The sequence below is a fragment of the Choloepus didactylus genome, chromosome 9 (genome assembly GCF_015220235.1).
Source record: "Choloepus didactylus isolate mChoDid1 chromosome 9, mChoDid1.pri, whole genome shotgun sequence".
Classification (NCBI taxonomy): Eukaryota; Metazoa; Chordata; class Mammalia; order Pilosa; family Megalonychidae; genus Choloepus; species Choloepus didactylus.
Genome location: NC_051315.1, coordinates 71,276,318 through 71,303,049, shown reverse-complemented (window position 1 = coordinate 71,303,049; position 26,732 = coordinate 71,276,318). Strand labels below are relative to the sequence as shown.

Genomic DNA, 26,732 nt, shown 5'->3' with positions numbered 1-26,732 from the left:
CCTGGGGTGGAAACACTCTCATTGAACAACAGGGCAGAAGGCCCACTCTCTGCAAACTCCAGGGCAAACTCACCTTTCCATGTTCATGGGTGGATCCACTCTCCTGGCCAAAGTTTTCTTGGCTCCAGACCTTAGCTTTGATGGTTCTGCCTTTGAAGTCATTTTTCCTTCAACCTGTCCCTTTTAGTCCAGACTGGCAGTGGTTCCATTTATAGGACTCCAAAACAAACTTGTCATTTTCACAGGCAGCACACAGGGGTTCCAACTGTCAGACAATAGGACTTTCTACAAATTCTTTTTGGATAACTCTGTTTGCAATCCTGACTTGTCCTGAAATGACTGGTTCCATGCTTGATTAAATCCTCACATGGGGTACTATCCTCTGGGGACTCATTTTCCAAAAGCTCAGAATTTTCCAAACTATCAATTTCTGGTTTCTTTGTACCCAAGATGTCAGTTCTCACTTTCTTTCTTTCCTCTTGCATTTTACTATAAGTGCAAGGAGAAGCCAGTCTGCATTTTCCACATTTAGTTTGGAAATTTCCTCAGCTATGTATCCAAGCTCATCATTTTCAAATTCTGCCTTCTATCTACACCAAGACTCAATTTTGCCAAACTCTCTGCCATTTAAAACAAAGATCACCTTTCTTCCAGTTTGCAATGACTCAATTCTGTCTAAAGCCTCATTGGAAGAAACTTTAGCATTCATATTTCTACCAACAATCTCTTCAAAGAAATCTAGGCCTTTCCTATCAAGCATCTCATAATTCTTCCAGAATCTTCCCCTTACCCATTTATAAAGTCAATCCAGCATTTTTATTATTTGCAGATTGTAGAACCCCATTTCTAGTACCAAAATCTGTTTCAGTTTGCTAAAGTTACCAAAATGCAATATACCAGAAATGAGTTGGTTTTTACAAAGGGGATTTATTAGCTTACAATTTTACATTTTTAAGGCCAAGAAAATTTCACAATTAAGGCATCAAGAGAAAGATACCTTCTCTGAAGAAAGGATGCTGACATCTGGAGTTCCTCTGTCAGATAATAAGACACATGGCCAGCATCTGCTGGTCCTTCACTCCTGAGTCTCATTGCTTTCAGCTTTTGGTTCCAGGGGCTTTCTTTCTGAGCATCATGGCTTTTTCTATCCTTTATCCTCTCATTGTCCTTTATCCTTGAATTGGGTGGGTCACATCTCAATAGCAACATCCTAACCAAAATGTCCCACCCACAATAGGGGTACACCCACAGGGATGGATTAAAAGAACAAGGCCTTTTCTGAGGCACATAACAGCTTCAAACTAGCACAAAAAGCCAGATAAAAACACCACAAGAAAAATATATTACAGATGAGTAACTTTATGGATACAGATACAAACATATTCAAAAAAATAGTATCATACTGAAACTAACAACACATTAAAAGAATTATACACCATGATCAAGTGAGGCTTATGCCAGCTATGCAAGGATAGTTCAACATAAGAAAGCCAATTAATATTATACACCACATTAACAGAATGAAGGGAGGAAAGAAACCACATGATCCTTTCAATGATGCAGAAAAGTTAAAGACATTTGATAAAAGATAGCACACTTTCTTGATAAAGATGTTTAGAAAACTAGGAATAGAAGAAAACTTCCTCAACATGATAAAGAGCATATAAGAAAACCCATAGCTAATATCATACTTAAGGGTGAAAGATTGAAACTTTACTACTAAGATCTGGAACAAGACAAGGATGCCCACTGTAACCACTGTTATTCAACATTGTACTGGAAGTTCTAGCCAGAGTAATTAGGCAAGAAAAAGAAATAAAAGGCAACCAAATTGGAAAGGAAGAAGTGAAACTCTCCCTACTTTCAGATGACATGATCCTGTATACAGAAATCCATAACAAAGCTTCCAGAACTAAAAAAGGATTCAGCAAGGTGAGGAGGTACAAGATCAGCACCCCAAATCAGTAGTGTTTCTATAAACTACAAATGAGCAATCAGAAGAAGAAATATAGGGAAAAAATTCCACTTACAATAGCAACTGCAAGAGTCAAATATCTAGGAATAAATCTAACCAAGAATGTAAATAACAAATACATAGAAAACACAAAACATTGCTATAAGAATTCAAAGAAGACCTAAAGAAATGGAAGGAAGGACATTTTGTGTTCATGGATTGGAAAACTAAATATTGCTAAGATGTCAATTCTATTCATAGCAATTTAAACAGATGAAACATAATTCCAATCAAATTTCCAATAATGATCTTTGTATAAATGGAAAAGTCAATCATCAAGTTAATATTGGAAGGGTAAAGGGCCCTAATAGCCAAAGCCATCTTGGGAAAGGAAGAATGAAGTTGGAGAACTCACACTTCTTAATCTTAAAACTTATTACAAAGCTATAGTGATCAAAACAGCTTAGTAATGGCCCCAGGTCAGACATGTAGATTGATGCAATCAAATTGAGGTTCATAAATCAATCCTCAAATTTAAGGCCAGCTGATTTGTGACAAGGGGCAAAGACCAGCCAATGGGGAAAGAATAGCCCCTTCAACAAATGGTGCTGGGAAAACTGAATCTCCATTTGCAAAAGAATGAAGGTGGAACCCCTACCTCACACCATATACAAAAAGTAACTCCAAATGGATCAAAGACCTAAATATAAGAACCAGAACTATAAAACTCCTAGAAAAAAATGTAGAGAAGCACCTTTAGGATCTTGTGTTTTGCAACAGTTTCCTAGCCTTCATACCAATGCATAGGCAACAAAATAAAAAACTGATAAATGGGCCCTCATCAAAATTAAAAATTTTGTGCCTCAAAGGACTTTTCCATGAAAGTAAAATGACAACCTACACAATGGGAGAAAATATTTGGAAATCACATATCCTATGAGTTTAATACCCAAAATATATAAAGAAATCCTTCAACTCAACAACAGAAAGCTAAACAACCCAATTTTAGAATGGGCAAAAGATTGAATAGACATTTCTCCAAAGAAGATACACAAATGGCCAAAACACACATGAAAAGGTATTCAATATAATTAAATTCTATTGGGGAAATGCAAATCAAGAAAACTGCAATGAGATGCCATTTCACATTCACCAAAATGGCTACTATTAAAAAAAATGAAAATTACAAAGTGTTAGAGATGATGTAGAGAAATAGGAATACTAATTCTTTGCTAGTGGGAATAAAAAATTGTGTAGCCACTGAAGAAATGTGTTTGGCTGTTCCTTGGAAAGCTAAATATAGATTACCACATGACTTGGTATCCCAGTTTTAGGTATATGCCCATAAGAATTGAAAGCAGTAACTCGAACAGATATTTGCACACTGATGTTTATAGTGGCATTATTCACAGTTACCAAAATATGGAAGGAAGCCAAGTCTCGAACACCAATAAATGGATAAATAAAAGTGTTATATACACACAGTGGGATATTATTCAGCTGTAACAAGGAATGACATCCTGATACATGAAGATACCATGTTGAGTGAAATAATCCAGACATAAAAGGACAACTATATTATGAGTTCAACGATATGAAATAATTAGAATAAGCACACTCAAAGAGTCAAAATCTAGAATTTAGGTTGCCAGGGGATGGGGTGCACTTAGGGCATAGACAGTTAAGGCTTCTACTTTACTGTGTTTCTAGTCGAGTTGACAGAAAAGTTTTGGTAGTGGATGTTCGTGATGGTAGTACAATGTGGTTAAAACATGAAATTTGAGGTTGTACATATGGTATAAGAGTAAAATGTTTTTTAAAAATCTATGGAACTGCATAACACGTAGTGGACCCTAAGTTAAACCGTGACTATAGTTAATAGCACAGTTATGAAAATGTGCTTTCATCAGTTGTAACAAATATACCACAACAATGCAAAATGTTAATAATAGGGTAGTATATGGAAGCTGTGTAGGTTTATGCATGATTTTTCACTAAATCTACAACTTCTCTAATTAAAAAAATTCTTTATCCAGCAAAACTGTCCTTCAAACATGAGGGATAGTTTAAGACACTCATGGATAAACAAAAAACTACCAAGAGTTAGTCACCAAGAGACTTGTCCTAGAAGAAATGTTAAAGGGAGTTCTTCAGGTTGAAAGGAAAAGACAGGCGAGAGCAGCTTGGAGCAGTTTGAAGAAGTGAATGTCTCCAGTGAAAGTAACTACAGAGCTGTACAGAAAACCCTATAGTACTGTATCTTCAATATGTAACTCCTACTCTTTATTTCCTATAAGATTTAGAATGCAATTGAATAAGACATAATCATATTTCCATGTTATGGACATACAACATATAAGGAAGTAATGCATGTGAAAAAACAACATTAAAGAGGGGAAACAGAAGGGCATAGGAGCAGAGACTATGCATGCTATTGAAATTAAGTTGATATCTTTTTGAACTAGTGGGTTATAGGCTTAGGTTGTTTAATACAAACCCCAGGGTAATCACAAAGAAAGTATTTAAAATACACTCAAAAATGTAAATGAGAAAGAGACCAATCAATTACATTACAAAAGATCAGTTTATACAACAGAAAGCTGAAATAAATGAAAAGAGGGACAAAAAACACATACAAGAAACATGGTTGAAATAAATCCTGCCTTATCAGTAATTGCAGTGAATGTAAATGGATTAAACTCCCAAACAAAAACACAGATTGGCAGGATGGATTAAAAAGCATGACCCAACCATATGTGGCTTAGAGGAGACTCAACTTAGACCCAAAGACACATCCTTTCCTGTCAGGAAAGGATGGGAAGAATATTCCACGCAAGTAGTACCCAAAATAGTGCTTGGGTAACTATACTAATCTTGAACTAAACAATATTTTACTCTAAGTAAAAGACAGTTACAAGAAGGGGTACGTCTGCCCTGCACCACTCCGGGCTGCCGTGAGCCCACCCCCTGGCGATGTGGCCCATTCCAATGGCATGGCCCGCGTTCCCGAAGCAAAGAAGACAAAACTTAAAGGAACTTCTTTTAGAAAGAAAAACAAGTTTTGTATAGAAAGAGGAAGAGGAAGATCAGACATTATCCAGAATCTGTCTGACTGAGTGCAACGCTGGCAAAAGAAGAGTGCTGAAAAGGTCTCTTAGCTCCATACTTACCAGCTAGAACCTGAAGGACAAAATGTAAACCCTGCTGGGTCTTGTTAAATACTGGATATGCCTTGCACTTAAACCAATTACAAGTCCTATTGAAAATATTATCGCAGTCATTCTGCCACGGGCTCAGCCTGCTGAAGAAAGGAGACATGCAACTGTAGATATTCTAAACTGAAGAATCAAGAAGTTAATTTTGGAGAAAATACTGAGGCTTGTGCAGCCACAGAAGAAATCCAAATAGTCAACACTGAAAATATAGGTGTTAACCTAAAGCCAGGAAAACTGAAAATGGAAAATAAACAACCTAGAAATGTGATATTTCAAGATTGTGAAATAGAATAAGACGACAAAAGAGCCCATCCATGATGCTAAAACCCCCAATAAAGAAACTAGAATGGATTCCTTAATTAAATACAATGTTTCTGCTATACCTTAGTTGCAAAGTGTAAAAAAGAAGATGTAGTTTGATGAAACAAATTCTACATTTAAAGAGCTGAGGTTTTTAACACCAGAGAAATGTTCTTGACGTCTTCAGGACAACAATTTCAAATTGCCAGATATGTTAAAAGACCATTATCCTTGTGTGTCTTCATTGGAACAGTTAACAGAATTGGGAAGTGAAATAGATGCTTTTGTCTGCTGTCCTAATGCAGTGCTCTGCTGGATGTACTCAGAGGCTGAGACAGTAGAAGAGACATAAAGCTCTGATAAGGAATGGGGTTTTTAATACGCATATAGGAATGCTGCATCGTCAGAAAATGAGACGTTCTAGATAAAATTTATATTTAAAAATAGTGTTCTTTGCAGTGAGAAGAAAAAGGTGCTAAACTTAGTGGATATTAGAACTTTAAAGCTAGTCTGAGTTCCTTCTTAGTTAAAATTCCAACTTCCATAGCTTCATTTGATGTTGTTTATAGACTATTAGAATGGAGTTGGAGATGGAATATATAATATTTAACAAATGTCATTCTAGTTTAGGTAGCTTTTCTAGAATAACTAATAGCTAAACTTATTTTCTTCCACATGATATAAAAACTTTACTATCAAATCATGTCCCCTGAAACATGGATGTTATATATAGTAAATGTTTCTCTTCTCCTCACACATAAATACCACTGTCCTAGTTTGCTAATGCTGCAGAATGCAAAACACCAGAGATGGACTGGCTTTTATAAAAAAGGGGTTTATTTGGCTATACAGTTACAGTCTTAAGGCCATAAAGTGTCCAAGGTAACACATCAGTAATCAAGTACCTTCACTGGAGGATGGCAAATGGCGTCCGGAAAACCTCTGTTAGCTGGGAAGGCACGTGGCTGGTGTCTGCTCCAAAGTTCTGGTTTCAAAATGGCTTCCTCCCAGGACATTCCTCTCTAGCAAGCTTGCTCTTCTTCAGAACATCACTCACAGCTGCACTCCGTTCAGTCTCTTTGAGTCAGCATGTTTTATATGGCGCCACTGATCAAGGCCCACCCTGAATGGGTGGGGTCACACCTCCATAGGAGTATCCCACCGAAGTCACCACCCACAGCTGGGTGGGGCACATCCCAAGCAAATCTAACCAGCACCAAAACGTCTGTCCCACAAGACCACAAAGATAATGGCATTTGGGGGACACAATACATTCAAACCGGCACAACCACCAACAAAATTGTTTTGTAAAGCCCTGAAGTAATACTTAGATGACAGATGTAATACACCAACTCTACACAGGTTCAAATAAGTGATTTTTCATTGTAAAAGCTAGCTCTAAAACAAACGAATGTAATAGAAGATCACGTATTTCATGTTATTTATGTTCATACATTCTATTTGTGTAATAGCAGCTATCTTTTTTCTATAAATTCTTTTGTTCTAGAGAGTAAAAATTTTATTCCTTTTTAACTGTGTACCTAATATGCATCCAATAAATTAAACTATGTTAAAAAAAACAGTTACAAGAAACAAACAAGAATACTATATATTAAAAGGGTAAATCTACTAAGAAGAAAAAATAACCATAAGGATTTATGTACCTATACACATTTCCCCAAAATACGTGAGGCAAGCATTGCCAAAATGGAAGGGAGAAATAGGCACCTCTATAATGATAATTGGAGACTTCAATACAACAAATTCATCAATGGATAGAATATCTAGGCCAAAGATCCATAAGGAAATGGATAATTTGAACAATACTATAAATGAACTAGACCTAACAGATATAATTAGAACACTGTACCAACAAATAGCAGAATACACAATTTTTTCAAGTGCCTATGTCATTCTCCAGAATAGAACACATTAGGTCACAAAACTAGTCTTAATACATTTAAAAAGACTGAAATCATACAAAGCATCTTCTCTGAGCACATAGAATGAAGCTAGAAATCTATAATAGAGGAAGAACTATAAAATCCACAAACATCTAGAGGTTAAACAATACACTCTTATACAACCAATGGGTCAAAGAAGAAATCATAAGGGAATTCACAAAATATCTTGAGACAAATAAAAATGAAAACACAACATATTAAAACTTATGGGACATAGTGAAGGCAGTGCTAAGAGGGAAATTTATAGCTCTAAATATTTACATTTAAAAAGAAGAAAGAGCTCAAATCACAGACTTAACCACACATGCCTGGAGGAACTGAAAAAGAAGAGCAAATTAAACCTAAAGTGAGCAGAAGGAAGGAAATATAGATTAGAACAGAGATAAATGAAACAGAGAGTAAAAAATCAATAGAATCAACAAAGCCAAAAGTTGGTTCTTTGAAAAGATCAATAAAATCAACAAAATTTTGGTTTTATTCCTGGTTTAAAATCAGGAATAATAGGGTGGATTACTACTGACCCCACAGAAATAAAAAGGAAGTGAAGAGGATACTATGAACAATTGTATGCCAACAAATTAGGTAACCTAGATGATATGGACAAATTCCTACAAGCACACAATTTACTTACACTGATTCAAGAAGAAACAGCAGACCAATAACAAGTAAAAATATTGAATCTACAATCAAAAGCCACCCAAGAAAGAAAATCCCATAACACCAACACTGCTCAAACTCTCCTAAAAATTAAGGAAGAGGAAATACTTCCCAGCTCTCTCTAATACCAAAACAAGATAAAGCTATCACAAGAAAAGAAAATTACAGGCCAATATCAAAATACAGGCGTTAACAGATGCAATAATGCTCAACAAAATACTAGCAAACCAAATCCAACAGCATATTAAAAAAGGTATACGGTATTGTCAAGTGGAATTTATCCCACGTATGCAAAGGTTGCTCAACATAAGAAAATCAGTTAACGTAATACATAACATTAATAGAAGGAAAGAAAAAACAAACACACACATGATCATGTTAATTGATGCAGAAAAGGCATTTGACAACATTCAGCATCCCTTCCTGATAAAAACACTCAGACAACTAGGAAAAGAAGGAAACATTCTTAATATGTAAAGGGACACATATGGAAAACACCATAGTTGTTCATGAAAGTCAGAATCTTTCCCTGTAAGATCTGGAATACGACAAGGATGCCCAATGCCACCACTGGTGTTCAATGTTGTACTGAAAGCTCTAGAAAGAGCAATTAGGCAAGAAAAAGGAATAAAAGACATCTTAATAGCAAAGGAAGAAGTAAAACTTTCTTATTTGCAGATGACATGATCCTATATAGAGAGAATCCTGAAAAATCCATAACAAAGCTACTAGACTAATAAATTCAACAAAGCAGTGGGGTACAAGATCAACATGCAAAAATCATTGGTAAAAAAAAAACCCTAAAAAATGAAAAAAAATCATTGATATTTTTATACACTAGTAATGAACAATCAGAAGAAGAAATCTAGAAAAAAAATCCACTTACAATAGCAACTGCAAGACTCAAATATCTAGGAACAAATCTAACCAAGAAAATAAATGGCATGTATGCAGAAAACTATAAAATCTTTCTCAAATAAATCAAAGAAGACCTAAATAATGGAAGGACATTCCATGTTCCTAGATTGAAGACTAAATATTATTAGATTGTGAAGTCTACTGAAAGTGATAGACAGATTTAACATAATACACAATCAAAACTTCAACAGACTTCTTTACAGAAATGGAAACTCCAATGACTAAATTCATATGGAAGGGTAAGTAGCCCCACATAGTTAAAACAATCTTGAAAAGAAGAACAGTGTTGGAGGACTCATACATCCTTAGTAACAAGTAAAACTTATTATAAAGCACCAGTAATCAAAACAGTATGGTAGTGGCATCAGGACAGATATATAGACCAATGGAATTGAACTGAAGGTTCAGAACTAAACTCTCATACCTTTGGCTGGTTTATCTTCTTTTTAAAAAATTTTTAATTAGAGAAGTTGTGGGTTTACAGAAAAACCATGCATAAAATATAGGATTCCCATACACTACCCCACCACCAATACTTTCATTAGTATGGAAAATGTGTTACAATTGATGATAGCACGTTTTTGTAATTTTACTGTTTTTTTAACAGTAGCTACATTTGTTACAATTGATGAAAGATTACTAAAGTATTACTATAACTATTGTCTATAGTTTACATAGAAGTATTTTCCCCCATATTCCCCAATCTATTTTTTTTCATGCATGTCTTTATTTTATTACTCATCTATCCATACAGTGGATAAAGGCAGTGTCAGTCACACAGTTTTTATGGTCACATGATAAAAGTTATATAGTTATGCAATCTGGTCAAGTCCACTCAGTGGGAAAAGAATTGTCTCTTCAACAAAGAGTGCTCAGAAAACCAGATATCCATATGCAAAAGAATGAAAGTGGACCCATACTTCATACCGTATACAAAAATTAACTCAAAATGGTCAAAACCTTAAATAAAAGAACCAAATTTGGTAAAAAATGAAAATCTAGCTACTTACTATATACAAATGATCTATAAGAGACACATGAAATATAGTAAAATTGACTCAGAATGGATAAAAGGAAAATTTTGGACAAATGTGTCCCAGAAAAATGCAAACAACATAAGCATAGATAGTAATATTAAAATCAAAGAATTCAAGGTTAAAAATTTTTAATGGAACAAAATGTTTCACTTGTTTTAAAGACAGTTACAGTGTATGATGGATGTATAATTTCTGTAATCTTAACATGCTGAATAACTTAACATCAAAGTACTTACAAAGTAAAATTGTTAAAAAGGCAAAGGAGATTTTTTTGCCAATAAAATGAATAAGGATACAGAAGACACGAATAATATTATTAATGAGGTTTACTTAATAGCTTTATCATGAGTTCTATACTATAAAAGAGAAGATTCACCATTTTTTCAAGCATCTGTGGAAAATTTATGACAAATTGACCGTATGTAATAACCACAAAACAAACTTTACAAATGGCTTAAAGTAGACATAAAAGCCATTTTCATTGATCATGGTGCAATAAAATCCCATAAGTAACTCCACAGAGTTTTGGAAGAAGTCATTTGCAGAATCCATTTTAAGATTAATATGTCAAGGATATTTGGTTATGTCAGTCAAGTCTTGGAAAATGTGGTTCTTACCCACGCACCAGTCATTCTCCTTGGCCTTGGTGTTTATGGAGCTGTTTATCAAGGGAATATTTATAATTTTCTGAGTATTTTCAGTTATTTTTTCAATAAAATATTTTACAAGTTCATTCAAATAAAATAAGCCATCTTACATCAGTTAGGGTATGCCCCCACAGCATCAGAGCTGCAAGCATTACATGCACTTTCCAGTTCATGTAGAATAATAATGGAAACTTGCTTGCCTTGAAAGGGTAAGTTTAGTTTGTTCAGAGAAGAAAATGTATCCTCAATAAATGATGATTTGCAAAGCCAATACAAATTATGCGTATGTTCTTAAACACTGAAGCTTTTATCCCTCCACACTTGTAGTATTTGAAACAGTAATTGTTTGTAATCATTGCTGATACATTTTCAAAGCTGAGAAAAAAGTAGGAAATCCAATTTGCTTGTCCTTATTGCAAGTGATTATCTTTGTAGCCTCATTAGGTCCTTTCCTTAAATCCTTGAAAACATCTCTAGTGGTCAAACTTTTCCCTGTATATGAACTACACAAGAATAGATCTTGTTTCCAGTACAACAGCTTGAAAACATGGAACAGGTCATTCTTATTGCATACCATTGCCTCAGTGCCATCTGTACATAAGTCAACACATCTCTTACATGTTATTGTTCATCTTGAAGTTATCAATAAATTCAAAATTTCTTCTCCAGTTGTAGGAGTTAGCAAAGATTGGCCAAACTCATGTCCTTTTGGGCTCCTTTATTCAGCTTATATATAACAAACACCAAACGATCCATTGAGTTTTTAATTTTAGAGAATTTATCTCAGAGATTCCAGTGAATATTATGGTCTTTATTGTACTCCATGTTTGGGCCATACCTGTAATTCTTTGATAAATTGTTGTATTTGACAGAGTCAACCCATCAGATTTTTTTTCCCTTGCTTTTATCTAGAGAAGAACATTTACATTTTGGAAGCTGCTTTGGCGTCTCACCAATTATTTCAGCTGCTCTAACCTTGGCAATTAAATCAGACACTATAAATAAGGCTTCTGCAACTTTTGCAATTTTTTTCTCCTGCCACACTGTGTTGGTATTTCTCAGATACTTGAATATCTTCCTGCTTTCTTTTAAAAATTCAGTACCTCTCATGTAGTTTTTGTACATTTCAAAACTGATACTCGAGATAGAATGCTTTGGTTACCAGAACTTTGAGCATTCACAAATGGAAGAAGTGCACGCTCATTGCCAGTCCACTAAAATCCATGTTTAAAAATAATATATTTGCATGATATTTTTGTTATCTTTGCAGCCGGTCCTTTTTTCAACAGCAACATATGGTTTCAGGTGATTCATCAATTTGGCCTTCATGTCTATTTTGCGGGCTCATGACTAATCTCATCACGGTCACCATAGTACCTGTATCAGCATCTTCAGCATTATGCTGTAAAAGACTTATTTAATAAAGCATTGATCCATGATAGGCTCAAGATAAAAGGAAGTCAATGAGTGTACAGTCCCAAATGCAACTTATAATTATGTATACCTAGTGATACTTCACATATTAAAGTGTATTTGTGTATATGTTAGTATATTCCTGAAAAGAACAGTGTAATGACTCACAAATTCAGTATGTAAGAAACCATATTATGGAACAAAACAGTCCATATTCGACTTATATCCTAATAGTTTAATGTTAATAGATACGCCTGAGCACCTCTGTGAAATTCATGTGATCTATGCGGGTCAAGTGCTCCCTGTACTAACGACTTTAGCCTCATCCCATGTAAAAATGTTTCGAAATCATGGGTTTGATTACAAGTTTAACTTTTAAAAATACACATTTGAATAAATAACTTTAAAAAAAAGGTTATCTACCACATAAATTGTCTTAAATCCTGTAGTATGCATAGCATACATTTAGAAACACTGTACAATGTCTAAAAGGATATGTGCTAGAGACAATTTTTCTACAATTGTATTTCATCTTCATCTGAACTAACTGCAGGACATGAAGCAAGTTATATAACTTCTCTAATTTTCAGTTCTTTTACTCACAAAAGATACAATAATAGTACTTCCATCCTAGGATTATTGCAAAGATTAAATGAAACTATCTATACATAGTGCCTGTAAGATAATACATCTTAATAAATCTTGACTACTATGATAAGTACTAGATTTTTGTAGACATTGTTTTCGTTAAGGATATTGTTTTGTATTTTTGCATATCAGTCCATCAACTCCACTCACCAGGCAATTAGACAGCAGGCAGGTCAGAGGAGAACAAAAGACAAATTATTCTGGCTGTGCTAAAGCAGCTTCTAGCCAGAGGAGTTAATAGCTAAAGCTGAACTTTTTACTCTCAAGGTTTCTACACAGTTTTATTTGCATAGAAGTTATTATATAACTTTCTATGGTCTGTGCAATCAAAAATATTCATTGCTAATATTTATTGAACAGAAGCTATATCAGGTGCTTTGTAGCTATTACCTAAATTAATTTTGACAACATCTCTATGACATTGAGTGAACACTATTATTTTTCCTATTTTAAAGACAAGTAATCTGAGGTGTAGAGAAGTTATATGACTTCTATAGCCACAGAACTAGAGAGAGAATCAGGATTCAAACTCAGTTCATTTTCACTTCAAGGAAATGAGATTGTAGCTATTATATTTTTGTTGCAATTTAACTGAAGACAAATCTCAGAATTCAGCTGCTATAACAATAATTTTCTGGGGTTCATCTAGTAGAATCACATTTCTAAAATATTGGGGTTTCCAAAGTATTAACCTTGTATTTCACAATCACTACATATTAATTTTAGAATGTTTGTTTTAAAGTTAATGAATGCACGGAGTTCTCTTTGCTGGAAGCTTTATTAGTTTTAAGCATATGTACGAAAATGTATTAATTATAGATGACAGAGTTTGAATAACACCTAGCAATCATTAGGATTATTTTGCTGAGCATTTTGCATTCCTCTGCAAACAATCACAAGGTTTCCAGGTAAAACTTTAAACCTTTACAGGCTGATAATTTGATTTAAAATCGTATTCACCTGATGCTATGGTAGCTTACCAAATCAGCCAAGCCTGCTTGCCCTTTTCACACATTTCAGTTCTTTCTAGCTGATAATAATCATCTAGCAGAGAGAATGGTTTTTCACAAGTGCTCCTAGTTTATGTCCATACATTTCTCTTCAGGAATGAATACTGCAACATAATAAACCTTGCATGCAATCCACTGATAAATGCTTTAGTCTACTTACGTATCCATTTGTTCATTAACAAGGGAGCCAGTTTGCACAGTATTTGAATAAGAACTATTACCCATAAAAGGTTAGAGCTAAACTGACTGTATCATAAAAGGCTTCTATAGGATGAAGTGACTGTAGTTCAGTTCACATGTTTTAATTCAAGGTATGTTCATATAGAGGATAACTTTTTTTTTAATTCAATTTTATTGAAATACATTCACATACCATGCAGTCATACAAAGTGTACATTCAGTTGTTCACAGTACCATTTTACAGTTGTGCATTCATCACCAAAATTAATTTTTGAACATTTTCATTACCACACACACACCAATAAGAATAAAAATTAAAGTGAAAAAGAACAATTAAAGTAAAAAAGAACACTGGGTGCCTTTTCTTTTTTGTGCCCCCATTTTTCTACTCATCTATCCATACACTGGACAAAGGGGAGTGTGGTCCTTATGGCTTTCCCAATCACATTGTCACCCCTCATAAGCTACATTTTTATACAATCATCTTCAAGATTCAAGGACTCTGGGTTGTAGTTTGATAGTTTCAGTTATTTACTGCTAGCTATTCCAATTCATTAGAACCTAAAAAGGTTTATCTATGTTATGCATAAGAGTGCCACCAGAGTGACCTCTCAGCTCCTTTTGGAATCTCTCAGCCACTAAAACTTATTTCATTTCCTTTCACATCCCCCTTTTGGTCAAAAAGATGTTCTCCATCTAGAGGATAACTTTATAACAACCTAAAAGCTAATAAAAATTTGAGAGAGCTCTATGGTTCAGTTTCAGGTATCCTACAAACAGAAGACAATTATACAGCAATATACCAAAGAGGTCAGAAAAATAGCCCAGATTTTATGAATAATTTTTCCTCCCTTAAAATAGGTAGGTAACTTTTTCATCATAATTTTACTTTCCCCCAGTTTCTTTCCCAAATCAGCAGTATTTTATCACCACCATCTAAGCAGCAATGGGAGTCAAAATATGAAGCAGATCATGATGACAGAGGAGGGAATAAATTAATTATGAAAAATGATAGGAAAATTTATGACTGAATATTGGCTCCATGGAAAACAATTATATGTAAGAATCTTTTAGTGGAAGTTTATAAAACCAGGGCTTATTCTGAAGGACACAGATTTAGCATATTTACCATAGTTCATTTACATGGCACTAGGAATATCAGGGTCCCAGAAAATTCTATTTTTATGGCTGATGAAGATATATTCCTTAAGCCAATACTATTCATCACATTTAATTCTATTAGTCATAATATAAACAGATTTTGCAACTTTTATTTGCTCTATTTGAAGTGCTTTAGATGCTTTTTCTTTGGCCAAGTTTGGAGAACAAATGGCAATAAGGATAAGGTTTGTCCCCCCAACAATAAAAAACAATACAATAAGTAAACAAATTTAACCCATGATGCAAAATAATTAAAAATATATTTTAATTTGATAACTTTCAAATTATTTGGCATTATTCAATAAAATAAAAATCCCTGAGAATATCCCCCTTATATGGCATTAGCTAACAAAATGAAAATCCCTACCTAGTTAAGAAATGCAAATTTTAGCATATAAAATATTATTGCAAAAAATGCCTTATGAAAAATTAGCCTCCTTGCACAGACCATATTAGGTTCAAAGGGTAGAGCAGTAATCCTCCACCCTGACTTCACATTAGAAAGCAAAGCCTTAAAAAAGTAGTGATGTTTGATCTTATCCGAGAGCAATTAATTCAGAACCTCTGGTAGGGGGGCCCAGGTATATAAGAAATGTTTCTAAGGTGATTCTAATATGCAGCAAGAATTAAGAAACACCAGGCTAGAGGAATAATGCTGGAGAGGTGAAATGAAGTGCATTTCTGTCCAATAGAAATGCAGGATGTGAGCCACATATAAATCTAAAGCTTTCTAAGAGGCCACATTTAACAAAGTAGTAAGAAGTAGGTGAAATTTATTTTAATAATATATCTTTAACCCAATATAATCAAAATATTATTTCAACTGGTAATAAATGTAAAAATTGTTAGTAAGGTATTTTGCATTTTGAAGGACTAAACCAATGAAATGTGGTATTTTATATTTGCAGTATGTCTAAATTCTGATTAACTGCTTTTCAAGTGCCCAACAGGGATGTGTACCTGTGGGCTGTCATATTGGATGGTGCAGGATGAGACAATTTGTTCTGCAATGTGTGACTTAAAAGACCTTTATCTCCAATGAAAATATTATTTATAAAATATGTATCTGTACATTAAAAAAACATTTACAAATTAATATTTTTTCTTACAAGTGGGTACACTATCACATACATCTATAATTGTTTATATTGTATAACAGAATAAAAGACTGGCTAGGTTTGTATAATGGTCTCATCATATTCTCTCTTGGTGACCATGGGAAAGTTACTTAACCTCTCCATACCTCAGTTTTCTTATCTGTAAAATTGGATTAATGATAGTATAAACATCATAGGGATATTATGAGTATTAAATGAATCAATACAAGTAAATTACTCAATAAATAAATAATTATTATTTTAACAGTTACATCATTTTATTCCTATTATTTATTTTAATAGCTCCATGGAATTCCATTCTATGGCCATAATAAAACTTGTTTTACCAATTTTCTATTAATGACATTTGAACTGTTCTTAATCTTTGGTATTATAAAAACATTCCAATGTATATCATTGTTCATACATAATTTTACACATGAACCTGTATATGTAGAGGATAAATATCTAGAAGTGAAACTATTGGGTCAACTGTTATGTGCTTTTTAAATTTTGATGTATGTTACCAAATTGCTCTTCACAGATACTGTACCAATTTTAACGCCACCACTACCACCACCAAAAATACATGAGAATGTCCATTTCTCCTTTCACAGGATTTTAACACTTTAAGGTGTTTTTAAAATGACATCTAAAATGCAACCTGAATTGAGAAACGTTTCTGTGTTTCATTGAAGAGAGCATACAGAACTGATTTTGAATGAAAGCAACTCACCTAATACTTTAGATTTTTTGAATGTAGGTATTGGATCTGTTAGAGATTTAAGAAGAGAGGTGAAAAATAAGACCAAGATGTTGACACAATTTCTCCAATATTTTTTCTATCTGAATGGAGAATATTAATATTTCAATGTCTCACAATAATTAACAGATTAATTTCATTAATTTATCACTTTAAAAAGCTTAATTATTTCTATAGATCATTTTGGATCACTTTATATTCAATTAGAAAATAAAAGTAGTGAACATACAATAGTTTAATTTATACAACATTTATGGTTTTATAAATAGCTCATATTATTAAAATAACTTGTCTCAAAATTGGGATATTTTATTACTGATCCATGGAATCCTACAGACTTTGATTCTAAAGGACTAATCATGAGGCCCCACAGAGGTCCCTTGCCCTTATTTTAGTTAGGCCCATTGCCCCTGGGTCAGGACGTAAGCTGTGCAAAGGAGTGTGCCTTCTAGAATGTCCCCCTCATTAACAAGATAAAGGAAAACTAGGATGTACCAGAAAATATCTGGCAAGGACATAGCATGAACTCCCAGTTAAGCAAATTGAATAAACTTGAATATAATTACCTAGAAGACATATTTTTAAAATATTATATTCGCTAGCTACATTAGGGATATAGATTTTTTCCTTTCTTTCTTTCTTTTTTTTTTCCAATTGTGGCCACTGAAGCTTTGAACACCTGCTTCCTCTCCTGGCTTTTTTACTCTCGGTAAAGAAAAAGATTCCTATTGAGAAAGAGTGAGAGGTTAAGTGTCCAGAAATGTTGCACCAAGGCATGAAATTGTAAAGGGAGAAAATCAACTATAAAAGAACTTTGCTTAGGGAGCTATTGTTCAGGGGAGTTTTTATCTTGGAATTCTTCCAAATATCTCCTTTAAAGGAAAAATAAAGAAGCAAAAATTCAGCACTGGGAATGAAAGTCTTCTTTGGGAATCCTCCTTCCTTTATAATTATTATTAGTTTTATCATCCAACAAGTTCTTCCAGTATAGGAAAAATAAATAAATAAAACTCAAAATAAATAAATAAAATTCATGTGAATATGGAACAGGTGAGAATTGGTGAGAAAGAGAAAGAGGACCTAAAAGCAAAAGAAAGTAAGAGGAACTACTGGGGAAAATAATAGCTGAAGGGAAGGGTGAGGGAAACCAGGTGACTCACTGAGAAAAAAAAGCACATTGTTAGTAATATACACAAGTCTGGCATCTCTAAGAATTGGGTAAGTACAAAACTACTCATGTCATATACCAATGAGGGATAATCTGTGTGTTAATCTCCAGAGTGTCATTAATCTCATCATAATTTACCTTGAAAAAAAATGGAGAAATCTTAGTAGTCAGCCCAGTAAATTGTAAAAGGAGTGTATATGACAGAGAATGTTTATCATGGCAATCCTCATTTAAGAGAAGTTAAAATATATTAGACCAGATATGTTTATATTTTACATTTTAGTCTTAAGTATGTCTGTATTCTCTAATTCTGTATTAGTTCCTGTAAGCAGTAAAAGAATAAGGAAAAATAAAATACTCTTGCCATATTCCACAATTTGGTAAACTATTAGTTATTTCCTATTTTCTTTGTCATAATATATACACATTAGTGAGGATTTATTGACTCTTGTAACAAAAAGAAAAATGATTCTTTAATTATTCTTTCTCTTAAGTTCTATTACACCTGAATACCAGACTTAATATTTCTTATTGAGTAAAGTTGTAGCTAAGTTGCAAAAATTCTATATGAGAAAATTAACCAAACACAGAAAGTTTTGTGTGTGCTTAGCTATGGAAAATGAAATATCCAAATCAGGAAACAGGGAGAGAACAGGAAATGAGCTTTATAGGCTTCAATAAATTGAAAGCATTCTCACATATGAACAACGACATCTCCAAGCTGTACTACTTCAGGGAATTTTCTGATAAGCAAAGATTTGATCTATGTATCAGTATTGCATTTTCATATAAAATACTAATTCTCATAACTGACATCACTCAAGTGTTCTTTGAATCTAATAGCAAATGTGTGATTTCACAGGTCTTTTATCACAAATAGACATTTTCTTATGATCCCTAAGAAAAAAGGCAATGACTTTGAAGAAGTTACCCACTGAAAGAGTTTTTTTAAAAAAAAAGGAAAGCTGTTGTGCTGGCTTGGATATATTGTGTCCCCCAAAAAACCATGTTCTTTAATGAAATCTTGTGGGGGCAGATTTATTAGTCTTTTGATTAGGTTGGAACCTTTCAATTGAGTGTTTCCATGGAGATGTGACCCACCCAACTGTGGGTGATACTTTGATTAGATTATTTCCATGGAGGTGTGGCCCTGCCCATTCAGGGTGGGTCTTGATTGTTTCACTGGAGTATTTAAGAGAGAAGCTTAGAGCTGACACAGACCCAGATGCTTGCTGACACTTAAGAGATGACTGAAGATGAGGTCAGAAGGATGTTTGGAGATGCTAAGCTAAGAGATGAAGCTGGAGTTTGCCCTGGAGAGGATAAGAGAGACCCAGAGACATTTTGGAGAACACTATTTTGAAACACAACCTGGGAGCAAAGGAACAGCAGATGCCAACCATGTGCCTTCCCCGCTGACAGAAGCATTCCGGACACCACTGGCCATTCTTCAGTGAAGTTATCCTCTTGTTGATGCCTTAGTTTGGACATTTTCACAGCCTTAGAACTGTAAATTTGTAACCTAATAAATCCCCTTTATAAAAGCCAATCTATTTCTGATATTTTACATAACAGCAGCTCTAGCAAACCAGGATACCTATTTGTATGCATTAAAATTCAGGACAAATCAAGTACCATATTAGAGAGCAGAAAAGTACCAGTGATTCTGAACATGGATAGTGAAGAACTTTTCCTCTTACCAGATAAAATAATTTTAGGGTTTGTTTTTTTTTTCTCTAAATCATTGTACTCATGGGCTTGGATGGAGAAACTTAAGCACTCTGGTAATTCTTTTAATAAAATAAAGAAAAGCAAATATTGGAAATCACAGTGCAAGAAAAGGGAACCAAACCATGCAGTTGATTGTTGCATCTCTGAATTTCCCTGCAATGGGTACTGAGTTCAAAGGTAACAACATAGAAGCAATGCTGCTAACATTTGCTGTATTCTGTTTTAGAGTTCTACCACTAGTATTACTTTTGTCTTGGCACCATCCATACTCTATTCCTTCATTTATAAAGTAAGGGTATTTGATTAGAGGGTTTCTAGAAACTTCTCCATTCTAAAGCTCTTAAACTCTACAAAACAACCTCTTTGGGGGCAGTGATAGTATGGGATGGGAATGGGATAGAGGAAAATCCACCTTTGTTGACCATTTACTTATTTATACAGCCCATTCAATTCCCCAAACCACACTTACACAATATATTTCTTGTTCCTTTTTCTTTTCTTTTCTTTTTTTCTTTTTTTTTGGCAGATAAAGGAGGTGACACTCAGAGAACTTGAGTTGCTTTCTTCACACTACAGAGGAGGAGAGCTGGAAGTCAAATCAGTGATCCATGGACCCATGCATGTTAAACATTCTGCTTAACATTTTATTTGAATTTGCCCCAAACAATCTGTGAAAATCTGATTTGATCAATCCACATTACCAGGAACTCCTTTCAAAATTCTAATTTTCTCTCTCTATTGCTGTTGAGTTCTCCATCTGATGTTCTGAGACTGGTGTTTATTTAAACCATTTACTGCATATATTTCCCCAAAGACATATTTCTTTATGAGAGAAGCTGAAAATATTATTTTAAGAAAGCTGTAGTTTCCTTAAAACAGGGATTAAATGTTTACACCTGCTTTTGTTTTTTATTCATGATTATGTAAAAACAATACTCTGAGGTTCCTGCAAATTAGAGTGAATTTTTGGAAGCCTGTATGATCTAGGCCAAGCTAGCTTATGCCTGTTGAAGGGAAAGCAGTTTTCTCCCTGACTGTGCACCCCCACAGAACGGGGACTTCGTCCCCTTCTAAGCACCCATGTGCAGCACTGGGACCTTGTCTTCTGATTTGGAGCTGAACATTAAGGGGCAAACAGCTTTGCTGCCACACATCTGTAGTAAAATTACTATGGATTTAAAAAACAGTCAGTCAGAAATTATTCATTGTGCATCAGGCACCGTGATAGACACTAGTATGAATTAAACATACTTGGCCCCGTAAGGAACTTAGAGCACACAGCTGCACTGTCCAGTGGAGTCTCCACTAGCCTCATGAGTCTACTTAAATTGAAATGTAAAAGGATTAAAATTAGATGAAAGTTAAAAATCCGTTCCTCATTTGCACCATCTACTTTTCAGGAGCTCAATAACCACATGTGGCTAGTGGTTACCCTATCAGACAACCCAGATTTTAGAACATTTCCATCATCTCAGAAAGTTGTATTGAATAGAGCTGGTATGGGGTGAAATCAACATGAAGAATCAAGGAATGAATCAAGACCTGACTGCCAGCCCAGTGACACCAAGTCAGTGTGGAAGAGTCATAGAAATGGCAGGGGACTTGGAAATAGATGTAAATACACAGATACACACAATCAATTAACGTTCTATATATACATTGGTCTATTTCAAGAATTTCCATTCACTTTTACTCTTCTATTTCTTTATCATGTGCCAATGTTACACTGCTTCAATTATAGAAGTTTTATAGTATGTTTTAACATCTGTTAGAGCTCATCCACTCATACAGCTTTTTTTTTCAGTGTTTTCCTGAACATCTTGCTAATTTATTTTTTCTGTATAAACTTATATATCAACTTTTCTTGTTTCATATGCTTATTGACATTTTTATTGTTCCTTTCATATTTTTATGTATTTTTGTGAAATATTTTATATTTTAACCTGAATTCACTTTCTGTGCATCTTCAGTTAAAATAGGATTATGTTATGTTATTTTTCTTTGAAAAAACTTTTGTAATAAATATCAATAAACCCCACACTTATGCTATAATGAAATAGTAATTTTCAACATCAAAACTATGTAAATAACTTTTACCGAGCCTATTGAGTGTTAAGAATGTTACATGCATGCGATAAAATTTCACAAAGTATAAAGTAAAAATTATCACCCAGTTTATAAGAAATCTGAGGCATACTGAGATTATACAACTTGATCAAGAGATTTAAGACAGGTCTGTCTAAAATTAAAGCCACACATAGTGAATGAATGAAATATTGCTTACTTAAAAATGCAACATTTAATCTATCAGAGTTCAAGTCATACATGATTCCGTAAAGTGAACGCATTTGGTTTCACTAGTGTTAAATCAAGCAATGGAAATATATAAGAATGACTTTCGCTAAATGTGGTTTAAAAAGGTCAGTGACAACTGGAATGAACATTATAATCTAAAATAAAATAATATCAGGCTGTAACCGTAGAAAGTTGGGTTCCTGCCTAGACATTGTTATTGCTAACCAGCCACGTTCCCTGGGGCAGTCAGACCCTCTCTGTAATGCAACTTCTCCTGCTGTGAAACAGAGTAACGTCTACTTTATTCCTCTCTCAGAGTTCTTGTGGCAATAAAATGAGGGAAAGTCATAATAATGCATGGTTATAATAGAAATATTTAGGTCAAATGACAAATATTAGGTCAATGATATCCAAAAACTCTTTCAAAAGCTGACCCGGCAAATTAACATAAGAGCTTCAGATAAAAAGACAGTTTAATCACATGTTGCTTTCTCTCAGATCACTCTTCCTCATTTAATACTTTTTGTGTTTTTTTTTTAAATACCAAATCATAAAAGGTGTGTAAGCAGTCATTTAATAGGTCTCTAAGCAACCATATTTAATTTAAAAATAGCTTTGCTAGTTTGTGTCTTGTAGATAATCCTCATTAGAAGGTCTAACTATTTAAATTCTTTTTAAGTAGAAAAAGTCTAGTAAGATAATTTGGCAGGAAAAATTCTTACAAAATGTATGTGGCTTTCATTTTCAGTACTTCCTATTTTCATTTAGCTTGTTCTCACGGGACATAGGCACTTCTGCTTCTAATATGAATGTTTGCAAACACTAAGTAAACTTTCAAAAGGGTCATTTCTTATTTTTCCCAAACTGGTTTGCACATCTCTAATTTAATCTTTGAGTTGGTGGAATCCCTTTTGAGTGGGAAATTACAGTAAGTAGTTAGGTGGGGGAGGGTATTTGCGTTTTCATAAAATAGCAGCTTACTTACCCACAATCTGTTTCATTTGGGGATTTTTGAATGACTGATCTATTTCTCTAGGAATATAGTCTTACAAACTCATGAAGTATGTGGTTTAGTTTCTTCCCTATTGAGAATGTGCATTTATCTACCTCTGTCACGACATCACCATTTTTCCAGTCATCCTCAACTCAGCTCTTCTTTTCACCATGTCCTCTTCCCAGTGGTCTTTATGAGAGAGCCATATAAGGTAAAATTATTATGCATTTCATAGATGAGAAATCTGTGGCACATACAGATTAGGCATCTTGCCCAGGGGATTTAAGCTGAGTCAATCTAAACTCAAAGCCCATCTGTGTGAGTTCCATGCCAGTCACTTCCATCCTCATTCAAGCCACTCTAGTTCAGGCTGTAGTTAAAAACCAAACTAGATTAGTCTCAGGTAGTTTCCTTCTGAGCCATTTCATATCTTTTCGTGCCCTTCCACAACCCTCCTCCCATTATTATCCCCCTCCCCCCAGCCCTGTCTGGGATATTTTCTCTGTCCTTTCTCATCATTTATACCAACTGTGTAGTTTTTAAACCATATAAATGCATGAGCTCCACCTCAGGACAATTAAATAAGATTTGTTGGGGTAAGACCTGGGTATTCAATATCCTAATTTGCAGCCAGAGTGGAGAATGACAGGAATAAATCTATACATTCTTTAAATAGTCTGAGTCCCACTTTCTGAGATATGTCAACCAATTTGGCTCTTATCATCCCCTGAATGAATGCCTACCTAATAGTGCCTTGTATCGCTATTATCATAATAATTATTTTGGGTGTTTTCATTTGTTCATTTAAAGAGTATATGTGTACCTACTGAGTACCCATTATGGGCAAAAGCTGAATGGCATGTCTATGATATGCGATGTATGTGGTCTCCTCTCTTCAACTAACTAAAACAACCTTAAGGACATGGGCTAAATATGATAATTCTTCTTAAACCCAAACAGACCTAAGACTGTTATAACCTCATATTAAATCTCAATAAATACCTTCTGGTGAATAGCTCTAGTTTTGTATTTTATTTTCAGTCCATTGGTTTTTTCAGAAAATATTTATTGAACTGTTATTATGTGAAAAAACTTTAATAAGTTTAATATTTAATCTGATTTGTTTTAAAGAACAATCTTCACCTTTGATTACAAATATACTTATTGGCTTCTTTTACGGCTTTCTGTTTTTATCTTTGAAGTGATTTTCTACTCTTTTCTATATTGGAAAATGTATTGTAATAATTTATGTTTCATAAATACTTCTTATATGTCAGAAATTCTCCTGAGTTCCTTGCATTTATTAACTCATTCAATAGCCCAACACTGTCAGAAAGTTCCTCCACACAAAGTACACTCTGAGAGGAGAAGTGGCGTCACCCAAGGTCACCTAGAGAGTAAGGCACAGAACTGGGACTCTCACCCAAGCAGCCTGGCCTCAGAGCCCACCACTTCACCCACCTGCCACACTGCCACTAAAGAGAGTTTTCAAGTAGAGAGATGTTGGTCCAACTCAGAGAACATATTCATGTCTTCCTTGGACCTGTTGAGTTATGTGTGCTCACTGACACTGGAAAAATTCTAGAGTAGTTATCAAGCAAAAAAAATGCAATTGTACTAAAAGTGGTTATCACTCAAATGTCACTGAGATCACTAAAATATTTTGCAGATTAAGCTCTAAGAAATCTTAATAGCCAATAGGAATAGCTGCATTGCTTTAAACTTCTGTCACTTTAGATTACTAAAAAAAATATTGTGACTCTCTACAACTGTGTCCAGATGAGGTTTGCATTTTTAGTTGTGGGGAAGAAACGTCTCCCTTGTAGCTTCACGTTTGACGATTTGTTCGAAGGGGAAAAGAACAAAGCTTTCAGTTACTAAGTAAACAGTCTATAAATGTACATCCTGTCTAAAGAAGCAGAAAATATGTAACCAAAGCCATTCTATTTTTTTCTTCCATAACTCATTGTCTTTTCTATTTTTCTTTCTTCTATGTCTCATATTTCAATCTCTTTGCTGCTGTAAACAAAATTCTCTTAAACACGTATCTGAAGACATTACAAAACATCGTAAAAAATAATAAACTCTGTTTTCCTTTCCTCATTTATCTGCCTTCTTTATCCATCCCATTCTGCCCATCAACTCTGCTTTTTTACATCTTTGCTCCAAGGTAAAGCCGTTGTCTCTCAGTCTTCATGTATATGGAATTACAAAGCATCTACTTTTAATTAAAACCAATTCCTTTTTAGGAGTGTCCTTTGCTACTTATTCCTTCATGAGATGTTAATACTGTTTAAAATTCAGCATTTACTTAATAAGTGATTATCAAACTTCTTACAAGGCATATTTAAGGCACAAATTAAGAAGTGGTAGCTTTTGAAGTCTGACACATTTAACAGAATTGAGAATTGAATCAACAGAGAAAGGGAAGAAGACATGAAATATGAAAATCCTCAGACGTGTCTACCAAATTATGTATCCAACTGGTATGAATACTTTGATTAAATTGTCTGGTTGGGAAGAAGTGGTCATCAGGGTCCTTCTAGTTCTAATCAATCCTGACCACACAATACTAAAATAATTTTATATCAGCAAAAGATAAATCAAGGTAGTTTCTTCTCTAATTCACTGACTAGTCTAAGACAACCCTACCTAAATGTGGCTCTCTTTTAGAAACTTATCCTATCCAGTTACCCTACCAACAGTTTTGGACACCAGACCTCAATAAACAGATGGGAGAGGTCCATGGTAAGTAATAAGCAGGGCAGTTGTGGTTAAAGACAGAATTTGTTGATTACTATATATATATAAATAAGGTAAAGCAAGTATTTATACCTTCCCAAATATACAAGAAGTTCATGGTTAGTGCTGCTGTATGTGTATGTGTGTGTATGTCATCAGTATAATGCATAGTATTGTTATTTTTGTCTAAAGTGCTCAAGGATCTTTGAAAGATAAACCTGAAACTGTAAAAAATAAATACTTCCATTCCACACATAAAAATAGAAGCCCAACTGAGAAAAGAGAACTCTCAGCAAAAATAGTCTTGTATATTTCTTCCACAAATATTTATTGGGCACTTAACTTGTGATGTGCAAGACACTGTTAGGGTCTAAAAATCAAGTTGTCTCAAGTTTCCCTATTCAGTACTAAAAACTTCTAGCTATAATAAGAGTAATAATTATTTTACAACAACAGCTTAATAATCTCTTTGCAGGTAGAATTGTATTTGTATTTTATTTCTCCAGGGAAGTATTAAACTTTCTGTAATCTAATGGAAATTTGGAACAGCATTGCTCACAGCTCTCAAGAGATGGAGAAAACTAGAAATAAGCTCATAATTGATCATCTTTTAACTGGTAGTTTCACACTGCAAACAGGCATTAACATTATCCTTTATCAACACTAACATTGGCCACTGAGCACAAACTGTGAAATAAGGAAATGTCCAAGCTTGTGCTTTCCTTACAGACCTCATTTTTGTCAAAATACTTCAACCGTTTTAACATATGCTCTTGAAGATAAGAAAGCACACCACATTAGAAAGATATAAATATATATATATATACTCAAAATTGGT

General features: G+C 34.1%; 1 pseudogene; it reads left to right on the top strand.

Annotated features, from left to right (window-relative positions):
* Positions 1–5,152: 5,152 nt before the first annotated feature.
* On the top strand, positions 5,153–5,821 carry LOC119543764 (annotated as a pseudogene).
* Positions 5,822–26,732: the final 20,911 nt, after the last annotated feature.